Raw genomic sequence first — 23,711 nt, 5'->3', positions numbered from 1 at the left:
CTAACCTGGACTGGGATTTTATTCCAGAGTGAAGGGAGCCTCTGGGTTATGAATCTGTCCCTCCAGCATGTCCTATTTATTTCAGTGCTGAGGTTCAAGTCTCGAGCGCCGTAGCTCGATGGGATTTGGATTTTCTGAGGTGCAGCATGTCCATTAATTCCGGGTTGGACATGGCTTTATACATCAGGCACAGATCGCCCCTGAACAGGCGGTATGCCACTGAGTAGAGCTGGAGTTTCTTTAACCGGCAGCATATGGCATCTGTTTGAGCCCTTTGATCCTCTTGGTGAGGTACTTTTGGGGTCTTTCCAGTTGCTGCAGGTGTCTGGTAAGGTACATCCCAAAAGGGGCATTGTACTCAATTATGGGCCTGATAAGGGATGAGTAAAGAGGCACGATGACCTCCCCTGATCTAGATGTGAATCCCTTCATGATTAGGTGGGCTATATAAAATGTCTTTCTAACCACTTTGGCCACGTGGTTGTCAAATGAGAGACTGCTATCAACTTGGGTCCCCAGGTCCCTAATTACTTCTTCTGTACTTAATGGATTACCACCTATGTGGTAATTTGTGGGCACTTTGTTTTGCCAAAGGGGATGACTATACACTTTTTGGCGTTTAGCTTGAGGCCATGGCTCTGGCACCAGTTGTCTGTTTCTATGAAGCCCTTTTGGAGGATGCTTGTGTCGGCTGGAGAGTCGATTATGGTGCCCAGTTTGCAGTCATCTGCGAACTTGGTCAGCCACAGTCCTTCCATGTTGGCCTGTACCTCCGAGAAATATATACCGAAGAAGAGAGGTCCCAGGACTGAGCCTTGTGGGATGCCACTTGTAACTGGTTTGGAGTCTGACATGGCTCCAGCAATTCTAACCATGTGGGTTCTGTCATTGATCCAGTTTGCAACCCATCTAGTGACATAGGGGTTTATATTTAAGCTGGTGAGCTTATCTATAATGCCCGAGTGGGGTATTGTGTCAAAGGCTTTTGCGAGGTCCAGGTAGGCTGTGTGGACCACCTTCCCCTCATTAATGGCCTTGGTGACTTTTTTAAAGAAATCAACCAGGTTTAAGAGGCAGGATCTGACCTTAACAAAGCTGAACTGGGTAGGATCCAGTGTCTGTACTTCCCCAATATCTTTATTTATGAGGTTCATGATGATCCTTTCCATAGCTTTGCAGACCAAGCTACTCAGGCTTATGGGGCGATAGTTTCCAGGATCCGTTGAGGAACCACCTTTGTGGAGAGGGACCACTGTTGCTGTACGCCACTCTTTGGGTACATATCCTGTAGTAAGGCTGAGATTGAACAGTAGTTTTATGTTTGGGTTTAGCTGTTCTTGGTGTTCATGTAGGACGCAGCCCGGGACACCATCTGGTCCCACTGATGCTGTGTTTTTTGCTTTGGAGAGGGCGGCTCTTACCTGAGCATCTGAGATGTCAGGGGGGCAGCACTCTGCTGGGATAGATATTTGCCCTTTTGGTGGGGGGGGGGGTTTGCATTGAACCTGTCAGCTAGGATGTTGGCAATGTCTGTGGGTTCGGTGTATTTTTTGTCATTTTGGACTAATTCTGAGCATATCTGGGAATTCCCACCCAGGTTCCTAACATAACTAAAGAAAGCCTTGTGATTATCCTTAGTGTCCTGTGCAATAGGATGTTGGCAATGTCTGTGGGTTCGGTGCATTATTTACACATAAATGGATACCAGGTACTGGTAGATAAGTGTGGTAATATAAATAAAGCAGGACACTCTATTTAAGCAAACAAAGACTGACTTTCAGTACAAGCCAGTTCACACTGTGGCAGCAGAATGCAAAATCACTTACCACAAGGTCAGACTCATTGGCATTTACACACTGGTCCATGAACAGCATCATAAATTGTTGGTATGATGTCAAGAGGATATCCTGGTGAACTTAATATGTTTACTGATGTACTATGATGTCATTACAACTGGAATTTTAAATTTGGCAACATGAGCAGAGGATCAAAATAATCCCTCAAATAATTTAATGAATGATTTCAGTTTGTCACACATAGCATCTGGTCTGACAAGGTTAGCAACCTTATGAGTATCTAGACAACCATTTATGGAAAAAGAAAATGTTGATTGTCGCCTTTGTCATGTGGAGACAATTGCTATCAACTATAATTATTTAACTATGAATTTCTAGGAAAAGGACAGCTGGATGATAATATAGATAAAAGCAACAAGCTATACTGATAGAAATGAGTCGACAGAACATAAAATAAACATCATAAAATAATACGTTATCAGTATGGAACTGGGAATCACATTTCATTGATACAAACAGAGATCATCACTGAAGTATAAAAAACAACATGGTTACACCACTAAGAGAACAAAATGGCACTGGGTAAAAGTAAAGAAGAGAAATGGAGTGTTAAAAAATTCCATAGACCGATAAGCAAATTTAAAAAAAAATGTTAATTAACAAGAAGAATATAATACATAAGAGGCAAAAGAACAGGGGGTATAGCCACACAGAATTGCAGACTCCATCTTACAAAAGTAAGAATGCCTATAAATCTTAGAGGAGTCGAAAGTTATGATACAATTATATCTAATAATGATCAATGAAGGATAGAGATGATAAAGCAGTTTAGACATTTACTAAGCATTCCAAGTTATGAGACAATATGCTATGCATAACTAGTGGCAAAACAAATCATGAATGTATGAAAGTTACTGGGTGCAACACATTACATTTTAGAATAATTCATATGCATTTTGTTCAATCTAAAACTGAAAAAGGCATTCACTCAAGGATAACATATCCAATAAAGAACCCTGGCATCTCAGAAAATGGTTTAAACCCATTTTACTCAAGTAGCATTTTGCCAGAAAGTAATTATGAGACAATTGCATAAAAGTACTGGTAATGCCTATTTACAATGGGGGGCGATCTGGTTATAATTCATAAGAGCTCATTAGCTTACTGAGTTCAACACTTAAGCTGATCTGAAAAATAACTCACTGATATAATTTAGTTATTGTCCGAGTATGAGTTCAGAGAAAATACATCTTCTAAACCAATCTGCTTTATTTTATGATTGTTTTTTAATTTATATTTGTTTACCTGAGTAGTGGACTGATCAATATTGACCTATCTCAGGCTTGGCCCAGGCGAAATACAAAACATTTCACAAATAAAAAGGCAGAAATGTAAGCAATAACAAAGGAGTTTAGATGCAATATTTACACCTGTTTCTTAAGTGGCTTTATTGTTGGTCTAATTCCCAAGGGAGGGGGTGTGTTCTTTCATATTAACAAAAACTTTATTTGCCACAATAGAGCTATTGAGGGTATAATTCATGTAAATATCCTGGGGTGCCTCCTAAATAGCTTGAAATGTGACCTCGCAGGACCACCTGAGTCATTTTTCAACTACAGCCTCATAACAGATTTTGTACAACAAGAATGGAGGATTGCAACACTTACCCACTTCTCAATGGTGAACAATCAACTGACCCTGGAAACTACAGACATATTAGTCTGACTTGTCTAATATGCAAAGCCATGGAACATACTATCATGGAATTTTTGATGCCTGTGCACTGTCCCAGTAATCAAGGAGCCTCAATCCTCACCACTAGAACCAGTGAGGGGCATCCACATTGGGAGGATAACAAGTACACACAATAAAGTACAATTTCCCTTAAGAGCACACAGAGCTCACAGTCAGTCTGGGGTTGGTTTCTCCCTTTTTCTCTAGATTCCCAATAAGAATCTTCTCTGGCACAGCTATAGGGTACAGATCTCAGCTGAGTGGTCAAACCAAACCCTCCAGCACCCTCTCTGCCCAACCAGTGCTTTGTGTCCCTGCCCAAGTAGCTGACACGCACACACTTTGAGATATGAATTATATACAAACACACAGATACTCTGGGGGATGACTGGCACAGGTTCTACAGCTATGCCACCTTCTGCCCAGACTATAAGGTAGTACCAACTGCCACCAACCACGCTTATCAGCTACTATAAAGGCCCTTACCAAAGGGTGTCCAATTCTGCTGTGCAATGTTATTATTATCCAATTGGTAAGTGTGACTAAGACTTGAAGGCTATTTAGGAGTGGCCTATACAGTGTCACCAAATACATGCAAGTATTCTTAAGAGCTTAAAAATCTCTACACACAAACCAGCCATAGATAAAAGGTTTAAAATATTTAATAATAAATAATAAAAACATAAGACACTACTCGTCAATTCAACACAGTGATAATAGAGAGTTCAGAAATCACAGGAAAATACTTTAAAACAATATTGTAGGACAGTTTGACATAAATATTGAAAACTGCTAGACTAATCTGACTATATTTCTATCTATCTCTAAGAGTGATACTAAGATCTAAATAACTTTACTAACAGAGCAAGGTACAGTGCTGGTGAGTTGTTAACAGCTCAGAAGACAAATACAAAATGCTATTCTTACTTTCTGAGATAGCCCTTAAATTGATAATACACATTACTGTTGAGTCATTTCAAATTACATCATTCTTGTTACCTCTACTTAAGTTATCAGGCTCACAGAACTTAAAATTTAACATTTCGTTTTGTAATCTGCATGTGCCAGGAAGTCACAGCAATAAAAGACACTTTGCATGTAAAACCTAGTAATTATCTCTGTCTTAAAACAATAGAAAGCATTTCTAGCTGCAGACATCCTGTCTCAGAGCTTGAGATCAAACACAGTTGTAAAATCCTTAACTTATCAGCTTTCTTCCAGCAGGGTGCACTGTGGTTACATTTTTGAAGCTCAGAACATAACACAGTTTTCTTACATCTGTGAAACAAGCCTGTGGATTATATTAATATTTACAAGGATGTAGAATTATTTACAAAATTCTATTAAGCTAGGCTGGCAGCCTTCACAGAAATGATCAACAAAGACATATGCAACCTTCCGACTCCAGACTCAAATCAGTTTGGCTTTGTCAAGGGAAGTCATGACTACTAAACTTGCTGGACTTTTTTGTGAAGGTCACCAAGAAAAGGGATGAGGAGAAAACAGTACATACTGCCTACCTGGACTTGGCTAAGGAGTTGATATAATACCCAATGTAGGTATAGTTGACAAGCACAATAAACAGAGCATAAACCCCTACATAACTCACTGGATTGCCAGCTGGTTCACAGACAAGACACAGGAAGTCAGGACTGGTGATACCACTTCCAGTAAGAGACTGGTCAATGGCAGGGCACCATGAGCTCTGTGCTAGGACCACTCCTATTTGGTATCTACTTCTCAGAGGTAAAGGTTAATGTCAAGGGCCTTTGGCTGATCAAGTTCACAGATGACTGGAAAGTGGGAGCTATCATAGTTTCCCCACTTGACATCATCATCTTACAAGAGGGTCTAACACAGACAATGATTGGTGCCAAAGTCACGGACTAAAATTCAATGCCAAGAAATGCGTTACAGTATATTTTGGGAAAACTGCCACCCATGCTAATTACTCCATTGATAAGACACATCTAAGAGTTATCTGGTAGTAAGGGATCTGGGAACATATGTAGACAGTAATCTAGCCTTTGACCAACATGTGACCATGGTAGTAAGTAAACCATCTTATGTCACCCAGCTTAAAAGTAAGGGTATATTACCCAGGAGTAAGGAAGTCATAGTGTCACTTTATTTGGCCCTTATCAGACCCATCATTGCTTATAATGCCCCCTTTGGTATGTACCTAACCAGACATATGCAACAGATGGAACACCCACAAAGGTTCTTTACAAGGAAAATCCAGAGAATAAACACATTGTCATATATGGATCATCTTAAAGCCTTATCTCTATACTCTGTCCCCTAAAAGTTACTGAGAGGTGATCTATGCCTAGCATACAAGGCAGCCTTGGATCAAGCTCTAATGGACCTTTTGCACATTTTTAAAATGAATATCATCAGAACCACTAGACCCAAATGTTTAAATTTTGCTTGTGACATAAATAAGACACATTGGAAAGCATACCTCCTCAACTTCTTACAACAAAAAATCTGGACAAAGTCATAAATAATGAGCAGATAAAGGCCCAAAAAGAGGGACAATTTTTAAATATTCTCCTTACAAACTTAGAAAATTAATTGAATAACAGGCTTTGAATTAGCATGAATTTTCTGAAGAGTATGAACCCTAAAACTCAAATGTCTGTCATTATATTCTGACTTGAATCCTCAACGATTTGCCATTCATTTGTTAGAAAACCACAATTTTATGAGAAACAGACCAAAAATATGAAGCATAAATCTGGACATTCTGCAAAAATCTGGACAGTTGAGAAGTATGTTGATAAGTGCTAGCTGGTTTGTTATTTGGTTAAGACAGATATGTGTCTCGGAGGATCCTCATATCTCTGATAGACAGAGGCAGACAGTAATCCCCAAACTAACATTCCCATCACAGACACACACACACAAACACACACACACACACACACACACACACACACACACACACACACACACACACACATTGTCTAGAAACTTCCAAACTAACTAACATACCCCCTTCTAATAAATGCTTATAATACATAGGGGCAAAATTGGGTTGGATTGCACAGCTAAGCCTTTAATGGCCCTGGTGGTCATTAACCTAGTATATACCTATGAACCTATGAACCTATAAAGTTTATAACAAATTGAGCATGTTAGAACTGAATGAATGACTACTACAATATGTTGCAAAACAGCTAAAATGAAGAAGATAAACTTTTAAATGCAAATTTGAACTTGAAAAAGTTACACAACTGCATTTATGGCATTCCCTTTCAGTTGTAACTGCTTCCATATTTGGTCCATAGTTATGCATGCAGAACATTATTTCCACAAACAATTATGATGAAATGTTCATATCAGTTAAAACTTCTAAAAGCAATTGCAAATAAAGCCAGCCTCCCTCTCCTAAGGATATTGTTAAATGAGTTTATTGCTGAAAAATCGCTGAAATTATACAGAATTTGAAAAAATCGCCGTGCATGCTACATGGGGAAAGGAGTTTAAACAGATGCTGGGATAAGCACAAAATTATCATATCATTAAGTAATCCAGGTAGGCACTACATTATATTTTAAAAGCGACTTGCATCCAATCTATTTAAATGAAAGTAAAACACTGCAGTAATTTAATGCTGGTTAAAGGGAGTTCTCCATCATAAACAGCTCCTATCTTTATCAACTTATTAAGGCCTAACATAAAGCATTTAGCCCCCCACCACCACCAATTGCAAATGAGGAAGTATGTCCAAAGAAGATGGACTAAGATTAATTATCAAGTTTGCATATATGTGTAGACTATGGGTTTGCAGATATGCCACAAGTAGACTATGGACTGGATTCAATAAAGCCTACATAGCTCAATGAAACCATGTTCATATCGTGGCACGTGGAACACACAATAGCTGACTGATTTGTATTCAGTAAATGCCTCTACACTTGGTAAACATTGCGGCATGATGATTAGTGCATACACAACTAAATTATATGCTGATCTACCAATTCAAGATGGTGGAGCTATTCAGCAAGTTATAAAACAATTGTGTACATTTTGTGTAGCCATCTGTCCTGTGCTACAAAACCTACTGGAATACAGCCACAAACACTACACTGGAAAGAAGGAATGTTAGTGACTGCTGCTGCTCTTGTTCATGTGCATGTGCAGTGGGGCTGAAGTCTGTGCTGCTGCTGCTGATAGACCTTGGACAAGAAGGAGAAGGGCATTTATTTAGACCCATTTAATTTTTCATGGTCTGCATTAAGTGGAAATAGTAGAGTACTACAGGGTAGATACAGAGTTACTCCACAACTCTGTAACCTCTGTTGGTCTCACCTGAGCCCAAGGGCAAACTGAAGGAGCCTACACCATTGGAAACCAAGGTATGCATAGCACTTAGAATTTTAGCTACAAGAACCTTTTAAAGACCCACAGGAGACATTCTGGGTGTGTCACAGGCATCAGCATCTAGGATTCTATACCAATTCCTGAATGCTATGCTACAGCATGCCAGTGAGTATACATAGTTCTCCCATATCCCCAAGGACAGAGCTAGAACTATGCAGACATTCTACTCTGTAGCACACTTCCCTTAAGTCCTGGGTGTGGTTGGAGGTATGGAGTTGACTAAGGATTTTGAATGCGGTGGCTTGTACCTAAGATGCCTTCTGCTGGACTGAGGATTTTGGATGCTTATGATGCTGAAGAGTGATGTGGTGGTTAAACTTCTGTGCTTGCAGCAGGTCTGGGACTTCTTATAGCTGTTGCTGTTGTGGGAGTTGTGCAGTTGAAGCTTCTGTGCCTTTGGTGGCTCATTACTGTTGTATTATGTGTATCAGTTTTTGTGTTGCTATGTTCGTGTTAATCTTTGTGCTTTATGTTGAGTCTGGAGGAACAAAATGTCATTCAGCTATGCACTTGTGTGTGTGGTTGAATGGCAATAAAGTTATTTTTGACTTTTTTTTTTTTTTTACATTGAGATTAAAGTGCTACTCAGGGAACAGGGAAGGGTCTACATCAACAAAAAGTGGTATCACTCCATTAATTGCAGGTTCGTGCGTAATGATAGGGGAATCCCCCTGAATGTGTGTGCAGGCAACAGCTGCAGTTTCCATGACGCCCCATGCTTAGCATAGCTTACACATCAAAACCATCCAAATAGAAAAGAACATGTGGAATCAACGTTAACTTCAATAGTATAGTGGTTAGAGCACCCACCAAACGAACAGGCATTCATGGTCCGAGTCCCACTATAGCACATATCATTTTCCATGTGGAGTGTGTATATGAACATATTTATACATCATTTTGCTGTATAACCTACATAATAACATGTAAATGTGAACTGGAATACCGCATGAAATATTTAACTAATGTCATTCAATCAAAGTGGTAGTGTCATAATTAATAAAGCACTAGTAAGCAGGTGTAAGCACAAATAAGCAGTAGTAAACATATATAAGTACCAGTAAGCAAGTCTGAGTGCGTTTGCGTGGGTGAAAGCAGTGCCCAGCATAGGAAATGTATATAATTATGTAGATGCATGTTCATGTGTATGTACAGATATATAATACATATATATATATATATATATATATATATATATATATATATATATATATATATGAAGAATGAACGTTGTGACAATAAAGCATACAAAAAGAATGAGAAGGGAATCAACAGCAACTCCAGTATTATTTAGTGCTGTCAGCGTATGTCATAACAAGCTGGGCAGGGGTGAGCAAAGCACTGCTACTCACACCACAGGCAGGCTACTAACAGTGGGAGTAACATTGTCGATCTGCTAAGTCTACTTTACAAACAATCACAGGGTAGTCCCTGGTGGGACCAACTAAAAATTGCTAGGATGGGTAGACCTCCGACCATTACACAAGCAAGGGCAGGTATGTTCAAGGACTAAATGGTGGGAGAGCCTGATGATACATGGGTTGGGACAACATACGTGTAGGGTCCCTAATGCTGGGGAGAGGGCAATGTGTGGAGGTGTGTCATGGCTGTGATAGCAATCGGAGAATGGATGGTTTGCATGTATGTCGAACTAGGGTGGGGTGGAGGAACCATGGGTATGAAATTATGGATCCAGGCATGTCAGGGTTGGATGGCCTGGTTCTAACTGGACTGCCTCGCGAAGGTCAGTGAGTTTGTTATAAATATATATGCATACACACATGCATACATCTATATGTAGAAGTACATTCCCTGTAACACATTCATTCCTTTTGCAGACATAAATAACATGAAAGTGCCCCTACAAGCCTCAACAGTAGATAGAATAATAAGTTGTGCATAAGAGGGAGGGGACGAATCTGTAAAAATAGAAGTGTGTACATCGTCCGAAGTCAGTACTGTTCTCAATAAATCAAATGTGAGGACTTTATCACACATGGAATCATTCCTGTGATTTGCCTGCTATGGCAATGCCAATCACTAAACCGATCCTATTTGTAATATAATTTTGCTGAACTCGTACATTATTAGCTCTCATGTATAACGTGTGCATTACCACATAGTCATAGTTATTAATTTATTGTAGTGTCATGTTAACAGGAGTAATGATGTAATGAAGTATAGAATCTAATCTTGAAATAAAGGCATGTGTGTCCCAGGTGGGACAACCCAAAAATTGTGAATAGTGTCCTATTGGTCACTCATTTCACCAATGTGTGTGGACTAAACTTTTGGGATGTCCGAGGATACGTGGAGTGAGTCAACCCATGGGATGGGTCTAGAGGAGTAGAGAGTGGCTAGTGTGTAGTGGTGTGGATACACCTTGTATCCAACTGGAGAATGGATGACTGCTGTGTCAGTGAAGTGTTGGGGTGGGTGTTTGGGGAACTAGGATCCATGGGTATATGGGTATATATGCAAATGAAGCAGCACATCAATAGTGTAGTGGTTAGAGCATCCGCCTAACGAACAGACATTCCCGTTTCAAATCCCACTGCAGCACATACCATTTTCTATTGGTAATCTGTATATGAACATATTTTGACATCTGTCTGCTGTATAACCTGCATAATAACAATTAAAAGTGAAAAAAACAAAGAAATCCAAACGGATAAACCACCACTCAACACTTAAAATAAGAAAACAATAATAAAACAGCCACCAAGGACTAAACATAGGTCTTCACTATTTTAATAAAACACAGAACCAAATAACTAAGTGCTTTCACCAGACATAAACTGCTGGCCAGTGGATTATGCCTGGTGAAAGCGCTTAGTTATTTGGTTCTGTGTTTTATTAAAATAGTGAAGACCTACGTTTAGTCCTTGGCAGCTGTTTTATTATTTTATTCTGATTTTAACAATTAAAAGTGAACTGGAGCGAAGTGTCAGTGTCATAATGAATAAGGCACTAGTAAGCAGGTTTAAGCATAAATAAACAGTAGTAAGCATATATATGCACCAGTAAGCATGTTTAAGTGCATTTGTGTGGGGGTATGCATTGCCTTACAGATATATATATATATATACGTATGTATATATATATATATATATATATATATATTGTGTGTGTGTGTATATATGTGTGTGTGGTGTGTGTGTGTGTGTGTGTGTGTGTGTGTGTGTGTGTGTGTGTGTGATGGAATGTGCACACATAAACACAGACATATGTTCTGAGCTACAACAATGGAAGTGATTCTGATGTTCTGAAGAGAAGCAATGAACATGTAACATGCTCCCCACTACCAGCCTTACAGCACTAACAACACCACCAAGAAACAAACAAAACAAACACACCACCACTGCTCCCTCCCCCACAGGCAAAATACAACTGGGGGGGGAGTGCACCGGCCCTTGAAAGGTGCACCACAACAGACAGCACCACTTGCGGGACACCCAAAATTGACATATAACCAAAGGAAGAATATAGCAATGAAGCTGATACTTGGGTGTGTGTGTACATGCGCCCAGAGGGTTGGAACCGATGAAGGCCATGGGACCCACACCATGAGACAACATATGACATGGGTCCGAGAGAGGAGTGAGCGGCGTGTAGTGGTGTGTTCGGACCGCACTGCGCCCAGGCAGGATGGGTTACTTGTGGGAGTTAGGTGCAGGTAGGTGGGTAGCTAGTAGCTAGTTATAGGTGTGCAGGTGTTGGCTGATATGGGTCTATATGGGCAGCCCCAGGGATGTGAGCAAAAGTGTTCACTGGGCAGAGGCATCACCAAACATGCAACCACACCTGCTACGAGTCCCACTGCAGCAAAGTGTAATCTACATGGCAGAGAATGGAATAACCAGATGTGGATGTATATATGTTGAGGAATGTGTGTGCATATCTACCCATAGAGACATGGAGATATACCTCTCCCTCTCCATAGTACAAATGTATACATACAGAGACAGAATACATATACATACCCACATATAGATATATACATATGCAGCCACCCATACACCTATATGTTGTTAGATATATATAGACAGCAATATATAAATATATACATGTATGCATTCATATATAGATATATCTGTATATAGTAATGTATATATATATATATATATATATATATATATATATATATATATATGTGTGTGTGTGTGTGTGTGTGTGTGTGTGTGTGTGTGTGTGTGTGTGTAAATATACACATGTAAATAGCTAGGATATAATACAGTAGTTATGAATTACATATGTTCACAGGCCATGCAAATGGGGGTGAGGGGTCCAATCAACAAACGTGTAACACGTAGCATCAACCACCCCCACCTAGACAGGTGAAACATACAAACACACGACACAAGTAAACACACCACTGCTTCCCAGACCACAGGCAGAATACTAGCAGTAGGAGAGACCTGCCAGGTCTAATCTTGAAACAAAGACATCAATGTGCCTTGTGGGACACACCAAAAATTACTGATCATCGGAGTCAGTCCCTGTAATGATTCATGAAACCAGGCTGTAGACGTACATGGACCAGTAGGTTGTGCAAGCCTGATAACCCATGGGTCGACACAATGTACAACATGGGTCCTGACATGTGGAGAGTGGGCAGTGTGTAGTGGTGTGGTTAGACCCCATCCACACCCACAGTATGGATGAGTGCTGTAGAAGAGGGGCAGGTGGGGGAACTATGAGTATGCAATTATGGGCCTAGGTGTGCAGGTGTTGGCTGGTGCATTTGTATTAGGACCGCCCTGGGGATGTAAGTAATATTCCAAAATGGGCAGAGCTTATGCCCATACCTCTCAACCCCTAAGAGCAAAACCACTGGACAGAACATAAACCGTTGGGGGAACAAATAGGGACAGAAAGCACATATTCCACTGACAACCTTAAAAAGCTGATAGAATAATAGGTATTCATTAGCATGACTCAGCTGAAGGATGTGGGGTCCTAAACCCAATTACTTGTCTGTATTTAATGGTGTCAGTTCCCAGATATTTGCCAGACAGGTGCAGATTTTAAGAGAAACACACCAGTAGTATGAAGAAAACTCTGGACAGGCCGTGGATTATGTACAGTCAACTGGCATGCTTAAACCTAATGGGCAGCCATTCTCGATATGGGTCCCACAGCAGCACAGTCCAGTTTAAATGGCTAAGTATGGTATGACCATATGTGTCGTTGCATAACCCACTGCACAACATCTACGAACGCATGGTCGCAACACCCCACTGTAGGCATGTAAGCTGGTGTAATAGGCATTACAAGGTATTATTGTAGTCCTCAGCCCCACCCAGGGGTGTGAGTGTCAGATGCAAACACCAAATGCAGTGCATTTGCAAGTGCGGGAGCAAGCGGGTGTAAGCCTGTTTGGCCGCTGGTATGCTAGTATCACACTGGTGAAGCAATGCAGAGGCTAACTGAGTGTAAGAAACTATAACCCATGGTTAGCATTGCTTAGCTCCGCACAAACCCGCGCACACCCACTCCCAACTGCTTTAAAGTGCCTTAATCACTCTGTATCAAACAGTTTGCTTTCTGGCCAGCAACAAACAGCCTCTGCAAGGCTAGAACTCAGGATCCTGTACATCACTGTCACAGTAGTTAACCACAACGCCATGATGGCAATACATATAAAGGAGGTATCTGCAAACTAATCCTCACCACAAGGAAATCAAATCAAACACGTGAACTGAATCTATGTACAGTGTAATGTTCTATAACCTGCCACAGACCATAAATATGTGAATTGGAGTACTGCAGTAAACATAGAGTTGAGGTGTCACTGTACTAAAGTTATGAAGTCTCCAGGACCCCATACAGTGTATGTACACATGAATGAAGGATACCAGGCACATATATAACCTGTAATGAATAAGACATAGCTTAGCCTTTTTGAAACTGACCAATTACGGAAAAGTGTGGGAATCCGGCCCTACTTAAACCAAAGAGGTGGGAATACGGCTCATAACTGGTTGTAGCATCCCCCTGTAGGCAGAATGGCTGGAGTGGGAGAAGGCACTCGCTTAACAGTGCAGCACTGGGGCATCCAGGAGACCAAATTCATGGTATGGCTCCTGCTAAAGCACCATGACAGGAGACTACTGCAGGGCCAGTACCAGGGCTCGTAGTACAAAATGGAGGCCTGGGACAGTCTCAACCGGGACCTCACTAGTGCCACAGGTATCCCCCGGACTGATGAGCAGGTCAGGCACCACCATGCAGACCAGAAGCAGCAGAGGGGGGATGTCCTGGAACAGTGGATCCAGGAAGCAAGGCAGATGCAGAATGCCCCAGAACTGAGTATGTACTACTTCCACTACATAGTTAATAATTGGCTAGCTTGTGTATACTATGGATAGGTATGGCTAAATATCACTGTACTTCTCTGACAGCTGCAGATGAGAGTGCTGTGAACCAGCAAGCCTATGATGCTAGGCTGCAAAGGATGCATTGTGAGGCAGGTTAGTAAATAGCCTGCATGTACTGTCATAACAAATAAATGTAAGAGCCTCAGAAAGTGTTGTACCAGTATACAGGTTTGTGTATTATACTGCGAATAAAGGTGTAACCCCTGCATTGCTTCTGTTTACTCTGCAGTCATATGTTGTACTGTTGCAGTTATTAAATAGTACTGTTGTAGTAAGCAGTGTTACCCACACTGTGGTATGCAGATAAAATATGTATGAAGTGCTGTATAACAATGCTAAATGTGCAAACAGGTCAGTCATATTAGACTAAATACATTGCAAAGTCTCACAACAATTGCCTGATAGCATAGTGTAGAGTGATCTTAACTGTAAGGCTTTTGTCAGACACAGCAGGGCTTTGGATCCAGGGAGCACCAGTGAGTTGTATGCATAATCATTCCACACAACTGCACACAGTTTGTTAGAAAGTTCAGAGAGAAATCCATATGCATATATACACTTAACTGTACAGATTATGCTCAAATAAAAAGTGGTATGCATATTCATACCCTTCAACTGTTCCAATCTGCCCAGTCAACTGTTCCAATCTGCCCAGTATGTCCTGATAAATGGCCCACATCACCTGCCCTTTGCTCTGTTCCCCTGACAAATTTGTGTGATGATCCAAGAAATGTAGGCAGCTGTAAATGACATATAACTGATAGTCAGACTTGTACATAGTCAGAGAATGTACATGCAAACAGACCTGTCATTCCAGCATCTCACCTAAAGTGTATGACAGCAGTCAGCAGTCTCAGAACATGTTGCATTACACCTGCATCTTGTCAAGCCTGTACATAACACACAGGTCCCGTACATACTAATCTCAAACATACCATTGTACAATATAATGCCATTGGATAGTGTAATAATACGGTTCCCTATCAGAAGCCTGAAACACTATAAGCTTGAAAATCAAAATCCTGAAACCAAAAGCCTGAAAATTCAAAATCCCGAAAACCCAAAATCCTGAAACACAAAATCCTGAAAACACAAAATGGACATACTGACGTCATTGTGGCTTTGCTATTGTTAGCCCTGTGGTGTTAGGTCATGCGTTGGGTTCAGGTGAGTGTGTGGTTGGTTTTATGTTAGGGTTAGGGGCGGTTTAAGTGAGTTAGGGTTAGGGCGCAGGTTAGGCATGTATGCAATAGTGACAAATATTGGGGTTAGGGGCGGTTTAAGTGAGTTAGGGTTAGGGCGCGGGTCAGGTGAGTGTGCGATATTGACGGACCTTAGGGTTAGGGTTAGGGTCAGGGTCAGTTGGTAGATATTAGTGTCTTTATAGTGACATATTAGCATTATTTGTGTTTTCAGGATTTTGAGTTTCGGGATTTTGAATTTTCAGGCTTTTGGTTTCAGGATTTTGATTTTCAAGCTTATAGTGTTTCAGGCTTCTGATAGGGAACCAATAATACATGTAAGGGACAGACCACTGCAGTCACTATGAATGTTGTGTACACTACAAGGATTTATTAGTTGTTAATTGAACTCTCTCTCTCTCTCACCCCTACCATATGTGCAAAAATAACCGATTTACACAACTCATTTGGTATATCTACACTCCTAACCTTTGTTGGGGCATATGTCCTATTGGTTTATAAATATTCACATCTGTTTCTATGCATGCGCTATGTTAAAATACCCCCATATCGGTGTCCTGTTGCCATCAATGAAACCTGCATGTTGTTGTAATGGCCACTGTATACCCATATATGCATGTGTTCTGCATGCTCTGCAACTATTTTATATCTGGTGCCCTGGGTAATGGGAATACCTATGCTTGCTGTTATAACTAATTGTGAATGCTGTTGACTATTACTAACCCATACCTGCCTTAAACATGCTACAGCATAGCTCATATGGGAAGGCCGTTCCCAGCGGACCCACCTGTCCCACCTCAGCTGGCCATGGCACCAGGCACCAACACATCTGGGGCCCAGCCTGGGACCTCCTCATCCATTGGCCCTGCACCACCTTTGGGTGGAACTGCCTTAAGGGATGGGGCTCGCCCCCCCCGGGAGTGGGAGAGGACAGGAACATGTCACCTGTGGTATGGTCCAGGCTGTGGTGCGTAGGGAGCTTGACAGGGAGATTCGAGACCACCTATGCCAGTTTGAGGGCCGAATGGTGCAACTAGAGGGTGAGCTTGCCCATCCTACACAGCCCCCAGCACAGCCATATTCTGGGCTGTAAAGGTGTAGTGGTGACTGCCCATGGGTAGGGAACTCAGTCCCACTGTATCCATTTGAGGACTCATTGGTTTGCGACTTCCAAACACCCCTCCCCGTCCAAGGTGTTTCACCCCCACATGTGTCATATACCGCCCCTGTATGCGTCTTGTTTGTTTTGTTTGTCATCCTACCCAATCTATCCTCCCTGATCATACCTACTTCTACCCCAACATCCCACTCTCACCTAAAAGTAAAAAAAAATAAGGGCAATCTGTTCCCGCAAAAAAACACGCCCCATACATAGCTGTCCATTTCACACACATGTCCACTGGACACATGTAAACATTTCTAATTGGCATCACAACATACTATTGTTGTCCTCACCCCTCACTTAGGGTTGTGAGTGTCCAAATGTACCGCCAAATTTATTGCATATGCACAGCTGTTACTGTAGAAAAAATGGAAAACTATGGACCTTTCCTACACCCTTCCTGCACATCCCTAGCTACCTTGCTTACTGTCTTTCCCTCTTTGTGCCCCTTTTTTACCACTTTCCTATCACCCCTTTTTTCTTTTCTTTTAAAGAAATTAGCACAGGGGTAAGCAGGTGTATGCACTTTTAAGCAGCAGTGAGCAGGTTACAGCCTGTTTACATTGGGGCAAGCACTGCCTACACAGTTTAAGCAATCAAGAAGGTAACTGAGTGTAAGGAACAGTAACCAAAAGTAACCACTGCTTACCGTCACGCAAACCCATGCACACCCACTCACAACTGCTTAAATGTGCCTTAATCACTCCGTATCCAGTGACCTTTGTTCTGTCCAGCAACAAAATAAATGGCCTCTGCAAGGCTTGAAACCAGGACCCTACACACCACAGCCAATGTGATTTATCACTAAGCCACGGCAGATACACAAACATTGGATGTTATCACAAACATAGCATCCAGCACAGTCATTCAGCAGTATAGGAAATGTATTCCATTATGTAGATGTATGTGTGTGTTTATGTCCAGATACATATACATACATAGATATAGATATATATAGATATATCAAGAACATACCATGTGACAACAAAGCAGTAAAAAAGAATGAAAAGGGAAATGCCAGCAACTCCTGTATTATGTAGTGGTGTTGCCCTATGTAATATCAGGATTCCCTCAGACAGACATTTGTCATTAATACACGCAAACATTTGTACATTGCCCAAATACATTACTTTAAGCATTTCATTTACATTAACAAAACAGTTCCTGTCCAATCATTATGTGAGAACAGTACTCTTGCAAGGTGCTGTGTGCAACATCATTATTAGAAAGTTAAATGGGGGTAACCATAGAGGGACCGGTAGTGTCGTGTGTACAATGGGGTCCTTTGCATCACATGTACCTGGAACCTTTAGGAGTCATGTGCATACCAGGATCGTGTGCCTAAGAGAAGGGTGAGGACAACAGTAGTATGTTGTGATGCAAGTTAAAAAGGTTACATGTGTCCAGTGGACACGTGTGTGAAATGGACAGCTATGTATGGGGCAAAAGTTGTTCTGGGAACAGATTGGCCTTTTGTTAATGTTTCCGTAAGGTGAGAGTGGGATGTTGGGGAAGGAGAGTAGGTATGCTCATGGAGGATAGGTTGGGTAGGATGACAGACAAAACAGCATACAGGGGCAGTATATGACACATGTGGGGGGATACACCTTGGACAGGGAGGGGTGTTCAGCAGTCACAAGCCCATGAGCCCCCAAATGGAAACAATGTGATGGAGGTCCCCACCCATGGGCAGCCACCACTGCACCTTCACAGCCGCAAAGGTGGCTGTGCTGGGAGTTGTCTAGGAGGGGCAGGCTTACCCTTTAAATGTGACACTCTGCCCTCGAGCTGGTGTAGCTGGCCCCAAAACCCCTTATTGAGCCCCCTACGCACCACGGACTGGAATGTACAATGGCTGACAAGTTCTTGCCTGGACCTACTCCCAGGGGAGCAGGCCCTATCCTCAGTGGCGGTTCCAACAAATGGTGGTGCAGAGCCAACAGAGGTGGAGGACCAATGCTGGGCCCCAGGCATGCTGGTGCCTGGTGCCATGGCCAGCTGAAGTGGGACAGGTGGTTCCACCAGGACCCTCAATACCATACAGCCTATGGTGTTGCAGTTTTAACACAGATAAGGCTTAGTAATAGTCAACAGCATTCAGGATTACTTATAACAGCATGCATAGATATTACCATCAACCCGACAACGGATGTCATACATTTGCAGAAGGAGCACAACACATGCATATATATTGCATGACATCTGTCCAAAGCGTAGATGACTTGTGTCTGCAGCTATGAACAGTGGCCCACTACTGGCATGTCACTGTGATAACGTCAGACAGTGACTGTCATACCACTGTTTCATGTGACGTATGTCCAATCAGGGATGCGATGGCAGTAACTCTCATCACTATCACCATGTACTGACTGCAATCCTCACACTATGCTTCTGCAGTTCACAGATGTGTGTTCTGTGAGTAACACAAGAAACAAATGGTTCCACACACTGACGAGTCCACAGATGACCCTACAGATGGGTTTTCCTCACAAACAGAGCACTGTCTTGTCAGTTATTAAAACATGCAGACTAGCCATTGCCACACGCAACATGTTAAATTGGCAGTAGTCTGAATGAAGCATAGCTACACTTACATGCTGTAGTCATGTCTGGCACATCACCCTCCCGCCTTTAGGCTATTTTCCACTGTGTATGTCATTTGAGGAATATCCAGATTTCATCTGTGATGCTGTTTACCAAACACCAGATCCAGGTTCCACTCACAGCAACTGTCATGGGCAAACACCAACATGATGTTCCTAGATATTGTACCGTGATTCCATGCAATTGGCTATGGGAATGTCACCACAGCTGTTCCACATGCAGTCAGCTAGAGGAGGACTGCAATAGGTGCAGAGACCATCACTTGATCATGACCATCACGTACAAAACACAAGCTGCTGCTGAGCAGGTGTATATCTCCACATCCACCAGAGAGTGTGTGTGAGGGACAGACAGAGGCAAAGTACAACAGAGAAGGGGTGGGAGACTAAAACATAAGCATCATCTGTCACACACCTCCCAGTACAGGGTTCAAACTCCTGACTGACTAGCCATTACTATTACAAGTGCATGCAGTTACTCCATGTGCCACATAGTTAACATGTTGGTGTGCTGTAAGAACATATATGTGTGCTGGTGAGCGACATCTGCAACAGAGATATAGTAGACATACATTAGGTGTAGCACACATGGCTGTCCACATGAACAGATGTCATTGTCAACACAACCACACTCTCTAAGGGACTCAGACACATTGGCACACTTTGGCAGGCTCACAAATACACTTCCTAACTACTTAGTTTGCCACACTACAGTAATGCACAGGTATTACATGCACCACAGGGGTGATCCTGAGGTTCTATGGGCTAGGGCATGTGAACGTGTCTTTCATTAGTCAGTATGCCAATGGGAGTTATACTGGGTATGACTATGGTTGGGAACATCATACCCCACATGCAGACACAAGGTGCCAGTACTGACACGCATGTGTGCATTGCTTCATGGGTGTGTAGTGGTTGGCTGTGCAAGATGGCTGTACAAGGCTGGGTGAGGGGTAACCTTGGCATCAGGCCACCTGACAATGGTCTGCAGTGTGGTTCAGGGGTGTAGCATCTGCAATGTCCCACACAGATGGGTATTGTATTAACTGTCCTGTCATCCTGATAAACATTGTGTGTGGCCATTGCTTTGCAATGCATGCCATGTCTGTGTTTGATAGTCCTTGACATGGACATTCCCTGGGATGTGCACGTCCCACATTAATGTACAGTGACATGTTTAAGTGTACCTGGTTTGCCTGGCACATGTTGCGTACACAGACTGTTATCATCAGATGTGCCAATCCTGGCCTGGTGTGGCAGGACCTGCTAATAGACAGCAGGTTGACCCTGCACCTGCATTGATAGCATGATACAGGTATTCCCCTGGTGTCAGTGGCATCTGTCCATAAAGGGCATGTGTGTAAGGCATTGTATGTCCTTTGTGGATCACATTTGATGTCACCACATATGTTGCAGGCATCCAGTGGGGAACATAGCGAAGGCGCATTGTCCGAAAGTATGTGGCTATTGTACTGGTGGACAGGGTGCCATGCCCTCTGCAGCCCATTGCATTCACATCATGCCTACTATCTGTCAACAATGTGCAGGGTAATAGCAGCATAGTGGGATATTCTAGGCAAGTGTGTTTCTGTATGACACATGGGTTCAAACCGTATTCTGAGTAATAGTAGGGTTGCTTACTTTGTTCACCAGATCTTTTGCCAGGTGTAGGGGTATGGCTTGCCAACACAGTCTCTTGGCTGATTGAAATCTGTAATCCTTGTGAGGTGGACATTGTGACATATAATATGGCCACCATATCGGAAAACTACAAAAAACGCTTCTCAACATGTCCAGCGGTTAGACACTCACAGCCACCTCTACACAGGCTCTGACTGTCAAACACACACACACACGCACACACACACCTGCCACATCTTGGAATAGAACTCCTACCTAACTAGTTTATTACACTACAACATTACACAGTTATAGCACACACTACAGAGATTACTGGGCTACCTCGTCCCCAAAGGTGTATTTCACAAGGAATGACATCAGCAGGGTTACCAAAGTAGGGCAATTCAAATGTTCTGCAAGTGAGTCACCCAAAATGCATTGCTCACAAAACAGACAGTGAGACACACACAACACATCCACAACTGACATGTGTGGGTATAAAACCCATGACCAAGATCTATATCACACTACTGCATGGAGATGTCATAGGATGCACCACAAGGATTTCTAGGGAACATTTTCCCAAGAGGTGTATTTGACAAGGAATGACATCAGCAGGATCACCCATGAAGAGCACTGTAAATGACCTGTGAGTGAGTAAGCTATAATGCATTGCTCCCTACACAGACATTGAAACACACAGAAAACATACATAACTGCCATGGTTGTGGATGGAACCCTACCATGGTTCTAAATCACACTCCAGCAGTACACAGATACCTGACGCGCTACAGAGATTACTAGCTTACAGCAGTCCCAGAGGTGTATTTCTAGGTGGGTGACATCAGCACCCTTGCCAAAGTTGGGTATGTGAATTGTAAGGAGTGTGCATACTCTAAAAAGTATTGTTCCTTTCTCAGGCAGGCAGACACACACAGTTGGTAAGTCTGGGATTTGAATACCTACCAAACTAGTTTATTATACTACAGCATTTCACAGTTACAGGATGCGCTACAGAAATTACTGGGTTACAGCACTCCCAGAGGTGTATTTCTAGGTGGGTGACATCAGCACCCTTGCCAAAGCTGAGTATGTGAATTGTAAGGAGTGTGCATACTCTAAAAAGCATTGTTCCCTTCTCAGGCAGACAGACAGACGCACACACACAGTTGGCAACTCTGGGAATTAGAGCACCTACCAAACTAGTTAATCACACTACAGCATTACACAGTTACAGAATGCGCAACAGTTACAGCAGTCCCAGAGGTGTATTTTTAGGTGGGTGACATCAGCACCCTTGCCAAAGTTGAGTATGTGAGTTGGAAGGAGTGTGTATAACCAACTCTGAAAGCATTGTTCCCTTCTCAGGCAGACAGACACACACACACAGTTGGCAAGTCTGGGATTAGAACACCCACCAAATAAGTTTCTCATACTACAGCATTACGCAGTTACAGGACACGCTACAGAGATTACTGGGTTACAGTACTCCCAGAGGTGTATGTCGAGGTGGGTGACATCAGCAGGATTGCCAAAGAAGGGCATTTCAAGTGTACTGCAAGTTGTACATGTCTTTTACCTGTGTGTATCCGCTGCTTACTGTCGCGAAAACACATTTACACCCACTTAAAAGTGTCTTATTCAGTCCTAAATGACATTACCAACAATCCTTGCGGGTCTTGAACTCTGGACCATGCACACCAAGGTCATTGGACTTACCACTAAGCCATCTGGGTTGTATACATGCTTCATGGTTTTTATAATACACATGTGACTACAGATATTCTACAGTACTGAAAACAAATGGGACAGTCACTCTGTGTACATATGTACAGTACCCTTGAATGTACTGTACTCTGTGAACCAACATAGACAGGTCTACATATGTACAACTGTTATAACTAAATACTAAATACATTTATGCACTTACAGGATGTGTACACACACACACACACACACACACACATATATATATATATATATATATATGTATATATATATATATATATATATATATATATATATATATATATATGCATATACACAGACACAGCTATAGCCATATATATAAACATGTATGAACACCCTTTGTGACAGAAGGGTTCCAAAGGAATTCACGTGTACACAAAACAGAGACAACTCTTGTTTTATAACATTTAAATCTTAATCAGTTCACCAGAGAAGGGATATTTGTTGTGTATGTGGAGTTTTGGGTGGGGAATGATGGCTAAGGAAATATATCCCAGGGATTGTGGAGTTTGGGTGGGGGAGTGATGGGTATGGACATACACCCCGGGGACCACATCTGTGTCACTTCTCAACAGTGGCACAGGAAAATAACATACCCAACAGTAGTCATTCTGGACTGTCTATTCTTTTCTATCCCTAACTATGTAATAATTGGTAGACTCCACTCACCACAGATGACTACCATGGTGTGCAGCATGATAAAAGACATAACACATGTGTATGCCTGGCCACAGGGTAGTCATGCACACACAAACACACACACTTGCCAGTATTGTGCTTACAAGTCTTGCCTATGTAAAGGTAACTAGTAGAGTGGTATGCAGTTGTGGTATGTGCCACAGAACCTTATACAATTACACTTATTCTGATTCTGCTTTTGAGCTGGGTGACATCACATGACTGATTACTTGCAGTGGGGAGGGGGAAAAGGGTGGTTTAGCAGATGACAAGGATAAAGGCCAGTGCGAGAGGTGGTTTCACTTTGGAAAGCAGTAAAACCCACTGTCATGGCAGGGTGCAGACGCAAATACACACATAGCCATACTCAGCCATTTGCTGACCACACACTTGCCAGT

The sequence above is a fragment of the Protopterus annectens genome, chromosome 3.part0 (assembly GCF_019279795.1).
Source record: "Protopterus annectens isolate FY-2018-M chromosome 3.part0, PAN1.0, whole genome shotgun sequence".
Classification (NCBI taxonomy): Eukaryota; Metazoa; Chordata; order Ceratodontiformes; family Protopteridae; genus Protopterus; species Protopterus annectens.
This window is presented reverse-complemented; position numbering follows the sequence as displayed.